This window comes from Typopeltis vanoorti, chromosome 20 (genome assembly GCF_054136105.1).
Source record: "Typopeltis vanoorti isolate ZY-2024b chromosome 20, IOZ_Tvanoo_1.0, whole genome shotgun sequence".
Lineage (NCBI taxonomy): Eukaryota > Metazoa > Arthropoda > Arachnida > Uropygi > Thelyphonidae > Typopeltis > Typopeltis vanoorti.
Window position 1 is genome coordinate 88,965,032 of NC_143568.1, and position 16,320 is coordinate 88,981,351.

Sequence of the window (16,320 nt, forward strand, 5' to 3'; positions counted from 1 at the left end):
GTTATTTATTTCCTCAAATATCACCTGCACACTCACAATTAAGCCATCCTGTCCTATGTCCTCTACACTTAAGTTCCTCATGATTCCTCCCTATCCAGGATGAAACACACTTATAAATTGATTACTTAATACTTCAACAATGTCTTCTGCAGCAGTTACCATTCTACCACTTTCATCCATTAACTTCATCTTACCGTGATTGTTCTTTCTTCTACTTGCCACATAAAAACTCTCCAGGGGTTTTCTTTGCTTGATTTTCAAATTTCTGCTAATACTCTACCTTTGTTTTCCTTACTGAATCACTCTTCTGGCTTGTTCTTTTATACTCTTGATGTGACTGATTATTGCTATTATTCATAGTCTGTGCAGTTAGCTGAGTGGCAATGTGCTTCACAACCATATGCCTGGTTGTGAAGCGCATAGCCACTGAAAGGGTTGCCCTAAATTCGATTCTCGTCAAAGACATGAGGAGCTTAAGGATCTTTCTCAGACATAGCTAAGTTAGCCGGTCTTGGGCATGGACAGCAGAGTTTTTCTCCCCAGTTTATCTGGGATTTTTTCCCCCACAAGCAGGCAAACCGGCCCAGTGAACACACACAGATTACAATCAGGAATACTTAAGATCCAGCCATAGGCCTGATTCATCACCTATGATGCTCCTGAGCCCGAATAAAATTAGGGAAGATTGAGATGGTGCCGTACTTCCCCATAAAAGGGACTCACGGCCTTTACAAAAACTAACTAACCATTATTCATCTTGTACTTCCTCCAAAGTGCTTTCTCTTTTCAGATTTTATGCTTAAGCTCCACATTCATCCATTTTACATCTACCTTATTCAGCCTGTGTGGCCTTTGGAATACATTCAAACATTGATGCTGTTATGTACAATATTTCTTTGTCAGTTCCTATGCAACATTTATTTCCTTACCGCTCTACTCATCATTCCACTTTATAGCTTCAAGCTGTCTCCTAAGCTTGTCATAATTATGAGCCTTATAATTCCACATATATCCTTTCCTCACAAAAGTCTGCATATGACTACAGAACACAGGTGATTACTTCATGATCACATTCACCAACTGAAGGAAAATGTGAAACTTCTCTCACAATCACATCCTCTGATGAAATTATCAGATCTAGAACTCTCAATCCTCACATGCCCTCCTTTATGTGCTGCCTGAGATAGTTATCTCTCAAGACCTCGGAGAAATTCATTTTCCTTATTTCCAAATGCTATCTCTTCATTCCAGTCTATACCCCCCATAATTAAAATCATCCATAATAATCCCTTCCTTTTTTCACTAATCCACAGTTATTTATACATTTCTTCATCACCACCTTCCATATTCTCAGACCCATAACAACATCCAGCTAAATATGTCTTCCTCTCAGTATCCATGTTATGCCACACTGCCTCATAACCATTGCAATTATTTCCTCCTTTCATCTCTACTTTAAGTGGACTTAATTCTTCTGCTATCACGATCAGCATTCCCTTCTCTCTTCTTGCCTTTTCTATCCTCGCAAAAAATACTGTATCTTTCATATCTATTCCCATTACAATATCATCTGTCAGATTTTTATGATTACAATATAACTCTGAAGACTCTTAATGAATTAAACTTAATTAATGAATGCCTCTAGTGAGATTTCCTCTCACTAGAGGCATGTTATTTTACTGATTATGTTTTAAAGTTTCAACTGACTATATTCTAATAACTTTACTATCCTTAATCATTAGAAAGAAGTATTTTATATACATGGTTTGCTATTGCTTGTGCAGAAATCCTACAGAATGTAGGAAAGAGGTAATGAAAGAAATGAATGACAGACTGACATGTAATGTAATTGTGAGACTGCAAGAGTAGAAAAATTAGTTGATCGGAGTGTGAAGTCTAAGTTTGGTGGGTAAAAATGGAAGAATGCAAAGATTGGGACAAAAGAAATCAGACAAAAAGGGACAACAAATGGCTTGAGAATAGTGATCTATGAAGACTCCGTTATTAGAGGTGTGGTGCGAGATTACATGAGGTGTGTCTTTAAGGAAGGAGAATTAGCAGAATAATTGATGAATCAGAGATCAGAAGCAGATGACAAATGTGTTGTTGGAACAAATGACTTGGTTGGAAATAAGGACCGTATGAGGATGTATACAAGAAGGCTGTTCAGGAGAGTGAAAGATAACAGTGTCATTGGAAAGGTAGCCAGTATTTATCAAAGTGTGATAGTAATTAGTTGAAATGGAGAACAGGGAATCATGAATAGTATGTTAGCAGCACTGTATGAGGAGAAGAGAGAGGAGTTGACAAATGTGAGTGATGCATTTGAAGAAAGGATGGATTTACAGAAATGTGAAAGGGAGCATTTAAATAGAATTGCTGTTAGTCACCTAGAGAGACTGTTTTGTTGCAAGGAGGAGAAATGTGAGCAAGAATGCAGAGCAGTAAGAGGTAAAGCAAAAGATCAGAAGACAGGAACTGGTGTGACTGAAGTGGTTGTAAATGAGAATAGTAGCATTAAAATAAGTTTCAAAGCTTATACATGTAACAAAAATTATATTGAATTTATTCAAAAGCTCCTATATATTTCAACCAACATTACATGGACATCATCAGGGAGATAGAATGTTAACTACATTCAGAAGATGAATCAAAATAATGAGTCATAAATCATGCATATATTAGTTCATGTCTCAGTCGCAGCTGAAGTATATGATATTACACTATTAGAGAATAATAGTTGCATGAGAGATGATGCTGAGAGAATAATGCGAGATGCATAGGAAATGGGGGGGGGTACAGTCAGGGTGGACAGAGAGAAAGAGAGAATATAAAGAGATTGGATGTTGAAAGAACTAGTGAATATATGTATGATGATAGTCAGCATAGAAATGGGATGGCTTGGACATAAAGGGTGTAGGTGAATCTCAGAAGATAGATAGGGTAAATGGTGATAAATATTAATGGGAATGACTTGGTCAGGAAATTACAACTAAAAAATGGTATGAGTAGGACTGGTTATAGACCTATAATCAATCCAATCAATACCATGCCAGGAGCATCCGAAATAAGGGAGATAAAATGGTCTCACTGATTGAGTTAGGTTAGGTTTGTATTTACCTAAAAATTGTTGGAATAAGTGAAACATGGTTGGTTGAATTGTTGAAAGTTTTTTCACTTGGTTATACTACAAATTAAAGATGCTAAGAATTTATATTCTTGGCAATATCCTTTATCCAAATGTATACAAACAAAGTTACATCAATAGGTACTAGGTGGAGTTCATGAGGATTAATTACTAAAATCATTTTATTTTTAGTTGACTGAAGAACATTTTTACCCAGAATATTAGAAGTTTATTATCCTTTACCAGTTCCAGTTTAGAGGTGCTGTTACTTGATGGTAAATCACTGCTACCTAGGAATTCTTCTAGCACTAAAACCTACAAAACTGGAACTGACTCATAATAAGATTCCAGTGATGTAATAAAATTATTCTTCAGCAACATAATTACAAGAAAACCTTACGACAACAGGTTGAAGATTTTTGGGTTACAGAAATTGGTTGACAGGTGGAAAAAGGAGTGATATGATTAAGACATTCAAATTACTGAAGGGGTTTTTACAAGATTAATACAGAGGAAATTTTTCAGAACAGTTCGGGTGGTGGGAGAACTAGAGGCCATCCTTGGGAACTGAGCAAGCATGTAGTTAGTAAGGCTGTTGAACTAGTTTTTTGCTTAGAGAATGGCGAACAATTGAAATAGGTTGCCAGAGGCTGCTGTAGGTGCCAAGTGTGAATAAGTTCAAAGAAAAGTATGATTGATTCTGAGCAAATACTGGATAGTCCTCATCATGATGAGGACCTCCTCGATGAGTCTAAAGACTCCATGGAGCAGCCTTTAATACTACTACTACTAATAATAATAATAATTATTTCTGCATACCTGGATAGTTTACTATGACACACAAGGAACCGATGTTTACAAAATTAAGGATGGGCTTCTTCATATTTGTGGTAAATGTGACTTTTCCCAAATGCCATATAGGATCTTCTGAAGATATGCTCTTTTTGATGTTTGAGAAACTTTTTCCATTTAGAGAATTTTTGATCCAGTATATCATAATTATTTTTGAGATATTCCATCAGGAATCTTTCTATTTAAATCATTTTAACTTGCCTTCCTATTGTGATCTGCATTATTTTCTTCTCTTCAAAATCAAACTCTTCTAAACATTTGTCTCATCTTTCAACATCTTTTAACCACCATATATTTACCCCCATAGCGCATGAATGAAAATATGTTCTTGGCTCCAACTATTTCTTTATTATTATTATTATTATTATTATTCAGGCCTCCATGGAGTCAAATGACTCGTCGCAGAAGATTCTTCCTAGGAAACACAAAGTCTATTAAGACACATCATGAGAGTCCCTTTTAGGAAACTAAAAGTCTATCATATCACTCCTTAAACTCATTGAACATTCTCGCTCTCACCAGTCTATCAGGCAATGCATTCCTCACCCTCTTGCTCACAGTTTTCCTTTTGTAACTAACTTCCAGGGATGGCCCCTTGTCATCACTCCTTCATGCTGTTTAACCAAGCAAAAAGAACTCCCCAGTGTCAACCCTGTAACCACCTCTCAATAGCTTAGAAGTCTCAATTATATCACCTCTCCTTCTTCTATCCACCAAACTGCAGTCCGCATTCCCGCAGCCGATCTTCATAACTAACATTGTACAGTCCTGAAACCATCTTTGTTATCTGCCTTTGTGCCCTTTCCACAGTTAATTTATCCCCTTCAAATCCTGGGGACCAAATCTGAACAATAGTCTAAGTGTAGTTTGATCAGAGTCTTATACAATGGAATGATAACTCTTTTATCACTGCTGGTCAGTATCCTTCTCATTATTCCAGCAATCCTCTGTGTTACCTTCACCACTATGTCTTGCAATATGTCTCCTAAATTTCAAGTTTAGGAGACATATTCTATCACTCATCAACCCAAGATTTCTTGTCCCCTCTACTTCCTCCAGTATAGCTCCTCCAATAGAGTATGCAGCATCCCATCAGTGTTTTACAAACTTCAAGACCTTACATTTTGCTGCATTAAACCGCCATCCCCATTCATTTCCCCATTTGTCTAGTTTATTCAAATCCACTTGAAGGTTACCACATCTGCACTATTACTAATAACCCTTCCCAGCTTCACATCATCTGCAAACAACTGACTATCACCTCTCAATCCACTGACAATATCATTGATATAAAGGTTAAACAGTATAGGTCCCAGTACTGAGCCGTGTGGGACCCCACTTGTAACTCTCTGCCTCCTTAAAACTACCCCACCATACACAACTCTCTGATACCTATCAGACAGCCAATCCTGAATCCTGTTGACCAACCTGACATCCAAACCCATGTGCTGCAACTTAAATATCAGCTTATCATGTGGCACCCTGTCAAATGCCTTCACTAAATCCAAGAAAATGGCAGTATATGCCTTTCCCTGATCTACTGCTCTTGTAACTTTATGATAAAAGGCTAGCATATTACTGAAAAAAGAGTGCCCCCTCACAAATCCATGTTGACTCTCACAGATAACATTACCTTCATCTGCCCAGTGTTGTAGAAAGTCCCTAACTAATTTCTCCAAGACCTTAACAACTACTGCTGACACACAAACTGGCCTATAATTAGACACTTCCAATCTGCTATCGCCATTATGAAATGGCACTATCTTACCTTCATTCCATGGGCACCTTTCCCGTAGTCAGACTTTCATTGAAAAGCCAGGTCAAAGGAACTGTCAGTTCCTTAGCACATTCTCTCATAACTCATGGTGAAATATCCAGTCCCACAGCTTTACTGACATCCAGAGTACTCAGTATTTGAAACACATTCTCCTCCTGCATATCTAAACCTCGAACCTGCTCTATACCTCTAATATTAAAATTTACTCCTCCAGGATGAAATACACCAATAAAGTGTTCATTGAACAATTCCACTATGTCCTCTTCATCAGTCACTCTATTCCCATTTTTATCCCACAATGTCATTCTTCAACAATCAATTCCTCCTACTGGCCACATAGCTAAAAAATTCCCTATGATATTCTTTGGATCTTAGGGCCAATCTCTTCTCATATTCCAGTTTCACCTTCCTTACTATACTAGTTACTCTCCTAGCCTGTGTCTTATATTTTTCATACATCTGCTCTTCACCTGTTTCCTTATATCTCTTCCATAGCCTCTTTTTCACATGCAGCTCCTGTGTGATATTGTTTGTCATCCACTTTACACCAAATTGTATCCTCTTTCTTCTTCACTTGTGGAATACAGCTTTTCTACCGTTATATTTTCTGTCTCCTTATATCTTTTCCATAGCCTCTTTTTCACATGCAATTCCTGTTTAATATTGTTTGTCATCCACTTTACTCCAAATTGTGTCCTCTTCTTCACTCATGGTATACAACTTACCATTGCTGATAACAAATATTCCTTCACAATTTCCCAAGCAATAGTGATATCCCAGCCTTCCAATTCTTCCCTCCATGAAACTTCCCCAAGTTGATGTCTAAGACTATTATAATCACCTGCCTTATAATTCCACATATGTTCCCGTCTCTTAGATACTCCTGCATATCTATTCATCTTTCAAGTCAAAACCACATGGTCACTCTCTCCAACTGGTGGGAGAGATGTGATCTCAGCTATTATCAACTCTTCTGATGCTATGATTAAATCCAAAACTCTTGCACCTCTTGTTCCCTCTATTACATGCTGCCTAAGATATTTGTCCTTCAAGAATTCTAGAAATTCAATTCCATTATTGCTACATGCATCTTCCTCTCCCCAATTTATACTGCTGTAGTTAAAATCTCCCATAACAATATTCTTCTTGCACTTGCCAAGCTCAACTGTCTAAACATCTCCTGGTTCCCACCTTCTATGCTCCTTGGTTTGCAGCAACACCCCACTAAATATCCCATCTTGTCTATCTCTACCTCACATCACATGTTTTTAAAATCATTAGTGTCACTGCCTTCCAAAGCCTCCACTCTTAGAGGACATAAGTCATCACTTATCATAACCAGTACTCCACCGCCACGCATTCCCTTTCTATCCTGCCGAAAAATGCTGTACCCTGCTACTACTATTCCTGTTATAATATCCTCTTCTGTCAACCACCTCTCAGTGATCCTAATAATATTTGACTAGGCTGATGCTATCAGTGCCACCAATTCCTCTCCTTTTAATACTTTAAGGATGGGTTTCTTTATATCAGCAGTAAATGTGACTTCTCCCAAATGCCATTTAGGATCTTCTGAAGATATACTCTTTTTGATGCTTGTGACCTTTTTCCATTTTGAGAATATTTGATTCATTACATTATCATTATTTTTGAGATATTCCATTAGGAATCTTTCTATTTACATCATTTTAACTTGCCTTCCTATTATTATTTGCATTATTTTCTTATCTTCAAAATCAAAACATTCTAAACATTTGTCTCATGTTTCAACATCTTTTACAACCACCATTTATCATGCTTGAGGGAGACCATCCTGAAGTGCAGGGAGGGAAGGAACAATAACGAGTTTAGGCTATCATAGAGATAAGAATCGCCTGAACAGAATAATGCTGCTGACAAGCTTCCACATAAGTGGGAGTAAGATTCAGAAGATACACCCAAGTTGAAGTAATGCAGAAGTTGTATATATTTCATATACAAGTAGTGAAAAGGTGTAATAATGCATTACTATTAAAATACTCTTGTAAAAAGATTTCACTTGGTTATGAATGAAATGAAAAATTCAAAGAAATTATATAAGCAAAGCTTGTTTGCTTACACTTGAATAACTGATTTAGCAAGAATATAATTTCTTGGCATTTTTAATTATTATTATTATTATTATTATTATTATTACAGGTAACTCCAAGGACCCCTTAGTCTCATCAAGGGAGGCCCTAAACATCATGTCAAGAACAACTATTCAGCATTCACACAGTATCTATCATACTTTTCTTTGAACTAATTTACAGTCATAGCACCCACAACAAACTCTGGCAACTTATTCCACTCATTCACCACTCTTCAAGTTAAAAACCTAGTTCTAACACCCTTGCTAACTACACTCGTGCTTAGTTTTCATGGATGACTACTAGTTCTCTCTCACCACCAGACCTGTTCTGAAAAATTTAATTTGAATTAATCTTGTAAAAACCCTTCAGTAATTTGAATGTCTCAATCATATCATCCCTTTTCCACCTATCAAACCAATTTCTGTAACCCACAGATCTTCAACCTGTTCTCGTAAGGTTCATTCAATAGTCCAGCTATCATCTTGGTCATTCTCCTCTGGATCCTCTCTACCTCTACATCAAGAAGAAACCCTGGCACCCAGATCTGTGCACAGTAGTCAAGATGGGGTCTTATCAAGGCTCGATAAAGAGGAACAATAACTTCCTTGTCTCTGCTTTTCAAAGTATTCTTCAGTAACCGAGTGATCTGATGAGCTGATTTCGCCACTTTTGCTATGTGCCCCCTAAACTTCAACTCACTATCCACCAACACTCCCAAATCTCTAGCTTCGTCAATCTCCTGGAGTACAGTTCCACCAATGTGGTATACTGCTGCTAATCTTTTCACTCTGAAATGCATAACCTTATACTTTGCTACATTAAACTGACATCCATTCTTCTTAGCCCAGTCTTCCAATCTATCCAAATCAGCCTGCAAAATTTTGACATCATCATCTGCATTCACTATTACTCTACCCAACTTTGCATCATAAGCAAATAAATGAACAGTTCCTCTCACATCTTTTCCTATATCATTAATGAACTAATTAAATAGCAGTGGTCCAAGAACAGAATCCTGCATCATGCCACTAGTCACAGGCCTTCATTTGGACTCTACTCCTGAATAAACTACTCGCTGATATCTCTCCATCAGCCACCCTCCTATCCATCTCACCAACCCTATATCCATCCCCATGTGCTTCAGTTTACTGATTAGAATTCCATGTGATCTCCTTTCAAATCCATCCCCTTGGGACTAGCCCAAAGCTGAGACTTGAATTAAACACTATGGTCAAGGGCACTGACAATTCCTTTTCTGCTTCATGTAAGACACAAGCTGGCTGGTATAATTTAATTTATAACCAAGTGAAAAAAATATTTACAATGATGGGATGCAAAGTATGCACTTCGTTGTGAAACTTTAAAGGAGCTGGAAGAAATTAGAGATTGTGGAATGTTAGTGGTGGACAAGGAACTGAAATTCAGGCCCACAATGCACAAGTGGTTAAGTCATCTCATCGAATAATGGCAACAATGTGGCAGACCATCCCACACAGAAATAAAGAGGTTATGATTCCATTGTATAAGACCTTGATCATGACTCATATGGGTTATTTTGCACAGATTTGATCACTTAATTTTAATGATGACAAGGATATGCTAAAAAGGATCCAGAAAAGATTCACAAAGGTAGTCATCTTTTGAATGTGGAGTATATGGAGATTCAGAGAATGTAATATGCAAAACCTCATGAATAGGAAGAGAAGAGAAGATATAATTGAGACATATCAGTTCAGCAGGGATTGTTACCAGGTTAACATGGAAAAAAAAATTAATAGAATGGGAGTGGGAGTAGAACAAGAGGCTAGCTCTGGAAACTGTAAAGAGGGTATGAGCAAAGAAATGAGGAGAAGAATCTTTGCATGGTGAGTGGAATGCATTGTCTGAATGTACTGAATATGACATGGTTTGATGAGATTTGCACACCTCCAACAATGATTCTCTGACTCCATTCAGTCAGACACTCATTATTATTATTATTATTATTATTATTATTATTATTATATTTTCTAATAAAAATTAGCTTTTGTGTAAAACTTTCATCTTTTTTCCAATGAATTCTGTGTCTGGTATATATTGTGAGTGGCAATAGCATTTGCACCCACTAGAGTGATGACCAGTGGTGAGCCATAAGGGGCTCACGGGGACTGGCCTGAGCCCTTTGTTAAATTGTTCTGAAATTTGTGAGCCCCTAGTTCTTTTTTTATTTAAAAAAAAAAAACATAATTTTTTAAAATATATTATTATTATTATTTCCCAAGACCTCATTGGAGTCAAAGACTCATCTGGGAGAGGTCCTTTTATCACACACACACATCTCATATTACCATATCTTAAACACACTCAAACTCCTTGCAGACCCCACACTCTCAGGCAAGGCATTCCAATCATTCACAACTCTGCACAAAAAAAACCTGCCTCTCACTCCCCTACTCACACCCCCTTTATACAGTTTCCAGGGATGACCTCTGGTTCTCCCCTCATCTCCCACTATTCTCTGTAGAACTTCTCCACCATTGTTCTTATAACACTCCCTTACCAACTTGTAGGTCTCTATCATATCTCCCTCTTCCTTCTCTCCACTAGACTCTGCAAATTACATCTTCTCAATCTTTCCTCATACTCAACATTCCAGAGGTCAGAAACTACCTTAGTCAGTCGCATTTGGACCCTTTCCAACATCTCTTCATCCTTCTGAAAACCCGGTGACCAAATCTGGGCACAATAGTCCATGTGTGGCCTAATCAAAGCCTTAATACAAATGAACAAGAATCTCCCTACTTCTACACGTCAGTGTCCTCTGCATCATTCCCAGAAGTATTTATGTTGTCTTCACAATTTTGCGATGTGTCCCCTAAATTTTAGATCCTTATCCACTATCACCCCGAGATCTCTTATTTCCTCTACCTCCAACAGTATATTCTCACCATGCATAAATTCTGCATCCCATCTTTGTGTTCCAAATTTTAAAACCTTACATTTTGCAACATTGAACTCACATCCCCATTTGCTTGCCCAATCACTCAATTTATTCAAGTCTTCTTGCAAGGCCACAACATCTTCACTACTCTTTATGGTTCGTCCCAACTTTGCATCATCTGCAAACAACTGAATATCTCCATCCAAATCTTTGCCAATATCAGTAATATACAAGTTAAATAGTAATGGCACTAAAACAGACCCCTGAGGCACTACACTAGTGACTTTCCTTTTCCTGGATATCGCACCCCCATACACAACTTGTTGATACCTATCAGATAGCCAGTCTCCAATCCAATGCAATAATCTAATATCCAACCCCATCTGCTCTAGTTTGACTGTCAACTTATCATGAGGTACTCTATCAAAAGCTTTTGCAAAATCCAAGTATATTACTGTGTGTCCTTCTCTGTACAAGGAAGTAGTCACTTTATTGTAATAAGTAAGTAGATTACTAAAACATGACCTTCCTTTAGCAAATTCATGCTATCCATCAAAGATTATACTATTGTTGTCAACCCAACTCTGGATCCTAGTTCTCACAAGCTTCTCCAACAACTTAACCCCAACACTTGACACAAAGGCCTATAGTTTGATGCTTGAGTTCGATCACCTTCTTTATGAAGTGGCACAATCTTTCCCTCCTTCCACTCCTTAGGAACTTGACCAAGTGCAAGACTCGTATTAAAAGAATATGTCAAGGCAGGTGTCAACTCTCTGGCACTTTCCTTCAGAATATGCAGTGATATATTATCAAGTCCCACAGCCTCATTTACATCTAGTTTACTCAGCTCGCCAAACACCTCTTGCTCACTTACAGTCAGTCTCTCCTCCCCATCATCAACTGCTCTCAATCTCTCCATGAAATCACATTCACGAGATTGAAAGATCTTTATGAACTGCTCATTAAGTATCTCCACCACACATTCTGCAACAGCTGTCTTTATAACATTTCCTCCAATCAATGTCATCCTTCCATAATCATTGTTTCTTTTGCTGGCTACATATCGAAAGAACACCCTAGGATTCTTTTTGGCTTCATGAGCTAACTGATGTTCATACCTCTCTTTAGCTACTCTCACCAACCAAGTCACCCTCCTTGCCTGGTCTTTGTAGACCTCATGAAATTGGTTACTTCCACTTCTCTTATGCTGCCTCCACAATGCCGTTTTTCTCTGTATCGCATGCTTAATCTCTTTATTCATCCATCTCACACCTACCTTATTTAACCTTCTCACCCGTGGTATACATTTAGACATTGCATCTACTAAATAGCTTTTGAAAATCCCCCAAGCTGCATTGGTCTCTTTTCCAGCTAACTCCTCATTCCATGCTACACCCACAAGCTGTCTCCTGAGCTCTTCATAATCACACCCCTTGTAGTTACACATATACCCTTTTTCCACAGGGGTCCTTACACTGCTGGCAACCACCCAGGTAATCACCTCATGGTCACTTTCACCAATTGGTGGATGATTTGACACCTCATTTATAATTACATCCTCTGATGAGATGTCCAAATCCAAGACCCTTAATCCTTGTGTGCCCTCTGTTACATACTGTCTGAGGTTGTTATCCCTCAAAAACTCAAGAAACTCATTTTCTTTACTTCCAGTTGCTATCTCTTCTTTCCAGTCTATATTGCCATAATTAAAAATATATTGAACGAAAAACTCTTACGGTTACCTAACAAAGTAATTTTATTAAATAAAATATTATAGTTACTGTTACTACCATTTTACAAATAAGAATTCACTTTTGGTAATCCATATAAATAAATAGGACTGTAAAATAATGCCCCTTGACTGGTACTGTTGATTATCACTTGAAGAATAAAAACAAAAGAGAAATATAACCTGTTTCAATATTATTGTGTTTAGATAATATTTATTTATTATTTATAGATTGTTTGTCATAAAAACTTCTATCACAACAAAAGAAATTTATTTTGTTTATAAAAAATGCAGACTATTTCATATGCGCATTTATAAAGGATTTTATTCTTATTATATCGATAGTTAAAAAATCTTTTTCTTATGTAAGATAAATTAACACAGATGATTGTTTGCAAATATTTCATGTTTTGATCATGAAAGATTTGTTTAAAAATGATAAAAAAGTCTTTACAGGTTGATTGTCCCTTCATACTTTTTGATTAGCATTTGTACATGATCTTTATTAATAAACGTTTTTGTGTGAAATACGGCTTTTTTTTGCTCGACAATGCGAGCCCTTTGTTAAAATTTCCATAGCTCACCTCTGGTGATGACTATGTTCTTGCTTTTGGTAAATGTCTCCGGTAAGTGCTGTTTTGTGTAATAATTGGCAATATTGCTGTATTTTACTACACTATTCTTTCTTTTTAATTGTTTAATGTTCCTTCATGATTGTTGGTCTTATGGATTTGTTACTGATTTTTTTAATTGATTTTTGAATCTTGTCTTAAATAAAACACAAGGGTGATGTGTACAAGGTCTACATATTGTGCAGTGTAAAGATCAAATGCTGTTAATAGGGTAGACTTTTTGAAAATGGTAATCCATATAAATGCTGTTTTGTGTAATAATTGGCAATATTGCTGTATTTTAGTACACTATTCTTTCTTTTTAATTGTTTAATGTTCCTTCATGATTGTTGGTCTTATGGATTTGTTACTGATTTTTTTAATTGATTTTTGAATCTTGTCTTAAATAAAACACAATGGTGATGTGTACAAGGTCTACATATTGTGCAGTATAAAGATCAAATGCTGTTAATAGGGTAGACTTTTTGTAAATGGTTCAATGTCGTGAGCACAACATGTATGTGTGGCAAAATGTGAAAGATGTGTTTGTGGAGAGTGCGAACAGGAGACAAGAGATATGGATTTGTAGAAAGTGCAATATATTGTTAGACTACAAATTTGTGAATGCAAAACAGACTGAAGGAATGAAAGTAATTGTAAATGAAAGAAATGGAAACAGAACTAAAGCTAGTGAGACTGAGGAAGTGAAAGAACTCAAGAATTAAGAAACAAAAGGAAGTGATATAGAAGAGAAAGGAAGTAGGCAGGGGCGAATTCTCCATGCTTGCTATGCTTGCTGCACAACTTCATTACTTGAGAAAGAAGTAATATTTAATTTTATAGACAGAAGACGTCTTAAGCTTGCGCAGCAATAATTGAGGTTTGCATTGTGTATCGAAGTCTGATGCTTGCTCGTGTAGTCAAAGCTACCTTGGCTTGCTCAGTTGTAGGAGCTTCCAGGTCTTCGCTGCAGCAACTGTGATTTCATGCATTTGCATAGCCATTTCTGTTCCCTTCATATCGTCTTAAACACATGCCATACACAGTCAAAGTAGCTCTAGCCAGTGAGCTTCAGCCAACCTTTACAAGTGTGCATGTTTTTTGGGAAAATCTTGTTTGGTATCTGAATCTTCTGAACAAATTTTCACCTAATCATCGTCTTCTAAATCACTTTCATCTTTGCATTCGACTCTATCATTCTCATCATCAGACTCGAGTAACATTCACTGAATCTCTTCAACATCTGATAGATTATCCAGTCGATATATTTTTCCAGCCATTTTCAATAGTAAATAAAACTAAACTAATACTATACTGACATCGGAGTTTGCGGTATCTATATCAGATATTGTGGTATTTACTATCAAATATCACACACCTTTGCATAAGACGTGTCAAACCAAACTGACAGGATAAACAGTGCAGAATATCACTCATAATATACACATGTGCAGCTAGTCATGACCTCCAATCTATACACTGGATATGTGTAAGAATATTTATATTAAAACGATTTCTTTGTATCTGTCAGATCAGCCATGACCTCTGCAGGTTTAATAAGCAAAGCTGGACATAGTGTTTCAGAGTTTCAAGAAAGTATGAACTATGGAAAGCCCTTCGGCAGCTCCCAACTGTTACCTAGAGCCTACTATTAACCTCAAATATCTCTCTGGGCCCGCTATGCTCATGCTAATGCCATATAACCATATTCTGAAAATTATTTTATCTCCTTCTTACAATATGTTAGCAGCTTCATCCAAAGTTCAAATTCACCATTTAAAAAAAAAATGTTTTCCATCTGAGAAAAGTTTGCTTTTCTCAGATGGAAAATGCATCAGATCCACAGAGTTATTTATAAATCTTATTCTTCCAACTAAAATAACCTGACTACTTGTACAGTCAGGTTATTTTAGGTTGGAAGTTATTTCAGTTGGACTTCCCTTCACAAGAGAAAGTCAGAGAATTACAATCAAAAAGTATCAGCCGGACAATGTGAGAGAAGGAATTTAAACTGTAAAGTAGGAAACAATATCAAAATTGACCATCAGATCAGTAAACTGTAGAGTTATGCATTTTATCTTTATAAAAAATATGCAGAATATTTGATAAAGATTGTCAGTAATCAGTGCAGTTAATAGTAATACTCAAAATACAGTCTTACTTGTTTATCTTCAGTTTTTAATTTTGAGATAATGGAGGCACAGGAATTTTCTAGGTTTTTTTTTAGCCACACTGAATAATAAACTGATAACTCTCTTTCACACACACACACAACTCTGTCTCTGGCATTCATCAGGTCTTGTGCAATTCCATTCTTTCTTTTCTTAATTCTCTTCGCTTTTCTACAGTCAGACAGGCATATCATAGGACAGAAAACAAACAAGAGACCTCTAGAAGGACATGCATCTTGTCCATAGAAATCATTTTAAGTACGACTGCTTGTTTAAGAGCTCTGAGCTCTTTATTACAATACCAAGTTTAAATTGGAACAACAGCTTATCTTTGTCAAAATTTTTGAAACTTTTTTTGTCACCTTTCTGACATCTCTGTGTATCTCTCATCATTGTTCCCCCATCTTACACTAGCCAAAAGTTTGAGCTTTATATCCAATAAAACAGGCAAATTGACCACACTTCCAGTATACTTGCCTCATGATTTGAGTTGTTTTGGGCCAAAATTTCAAGCAACAATAACAACATTGCATTTTTCTTGCTGGTAGCCAAAATTTTGAGTTTTATATCCAATAAAACAGGCAAATTGACCACACTTGCAATATACTTGCCTCATGGTTTGAGTTGTTTTGGGCCAAAATTTCAAGCAACAATAACAACATTGCATTTTTCTTGCTGGTAGCATCCTTAGTCTCACCATCCATCAATTTTACATTTCTCTATCTGTAAAATAAAGACACAATGAATGCATCTGAAACAATGAAATAGTATCTGTGTGATTAAAGTTGAAGTGAGTCATTGAAGGAGGGATTCATTTAATTTCCTCTAGACAACATTGAAAATTTTAGGGCAGATTTGGGTGCGTTATCTCAAACATGTGAACAGTATTCTAAGAATGAGTTAATTTGGGATTTGTATAGAGTTAGCAGCTGATGCAGAAGGCAGAGGTACATGTCATTTAAATGAGAAATGATTCTGTTTCATGATTTGTGAATTACTAACAATAAAGGTATGTGAGC

The 16,320-nt window shown here is 36.7% G+C and overlaps 1 protein-coding gene across 1 annotated transcript in view; it reads left to right on the plus strand.

Annotated features, from left to right (window-relative positions):
* The window catches only part of LOC150095635 (dynein axonemal heavy chain 8-like), a 2,108,518-nt gene that overhangs the window by 1,485,199 nt on the left and 606,999 nt on the right, over positions 1 to 16,320 (plus strand). The gene's annotated exons all lie outside the window — the stretch shown is intronic.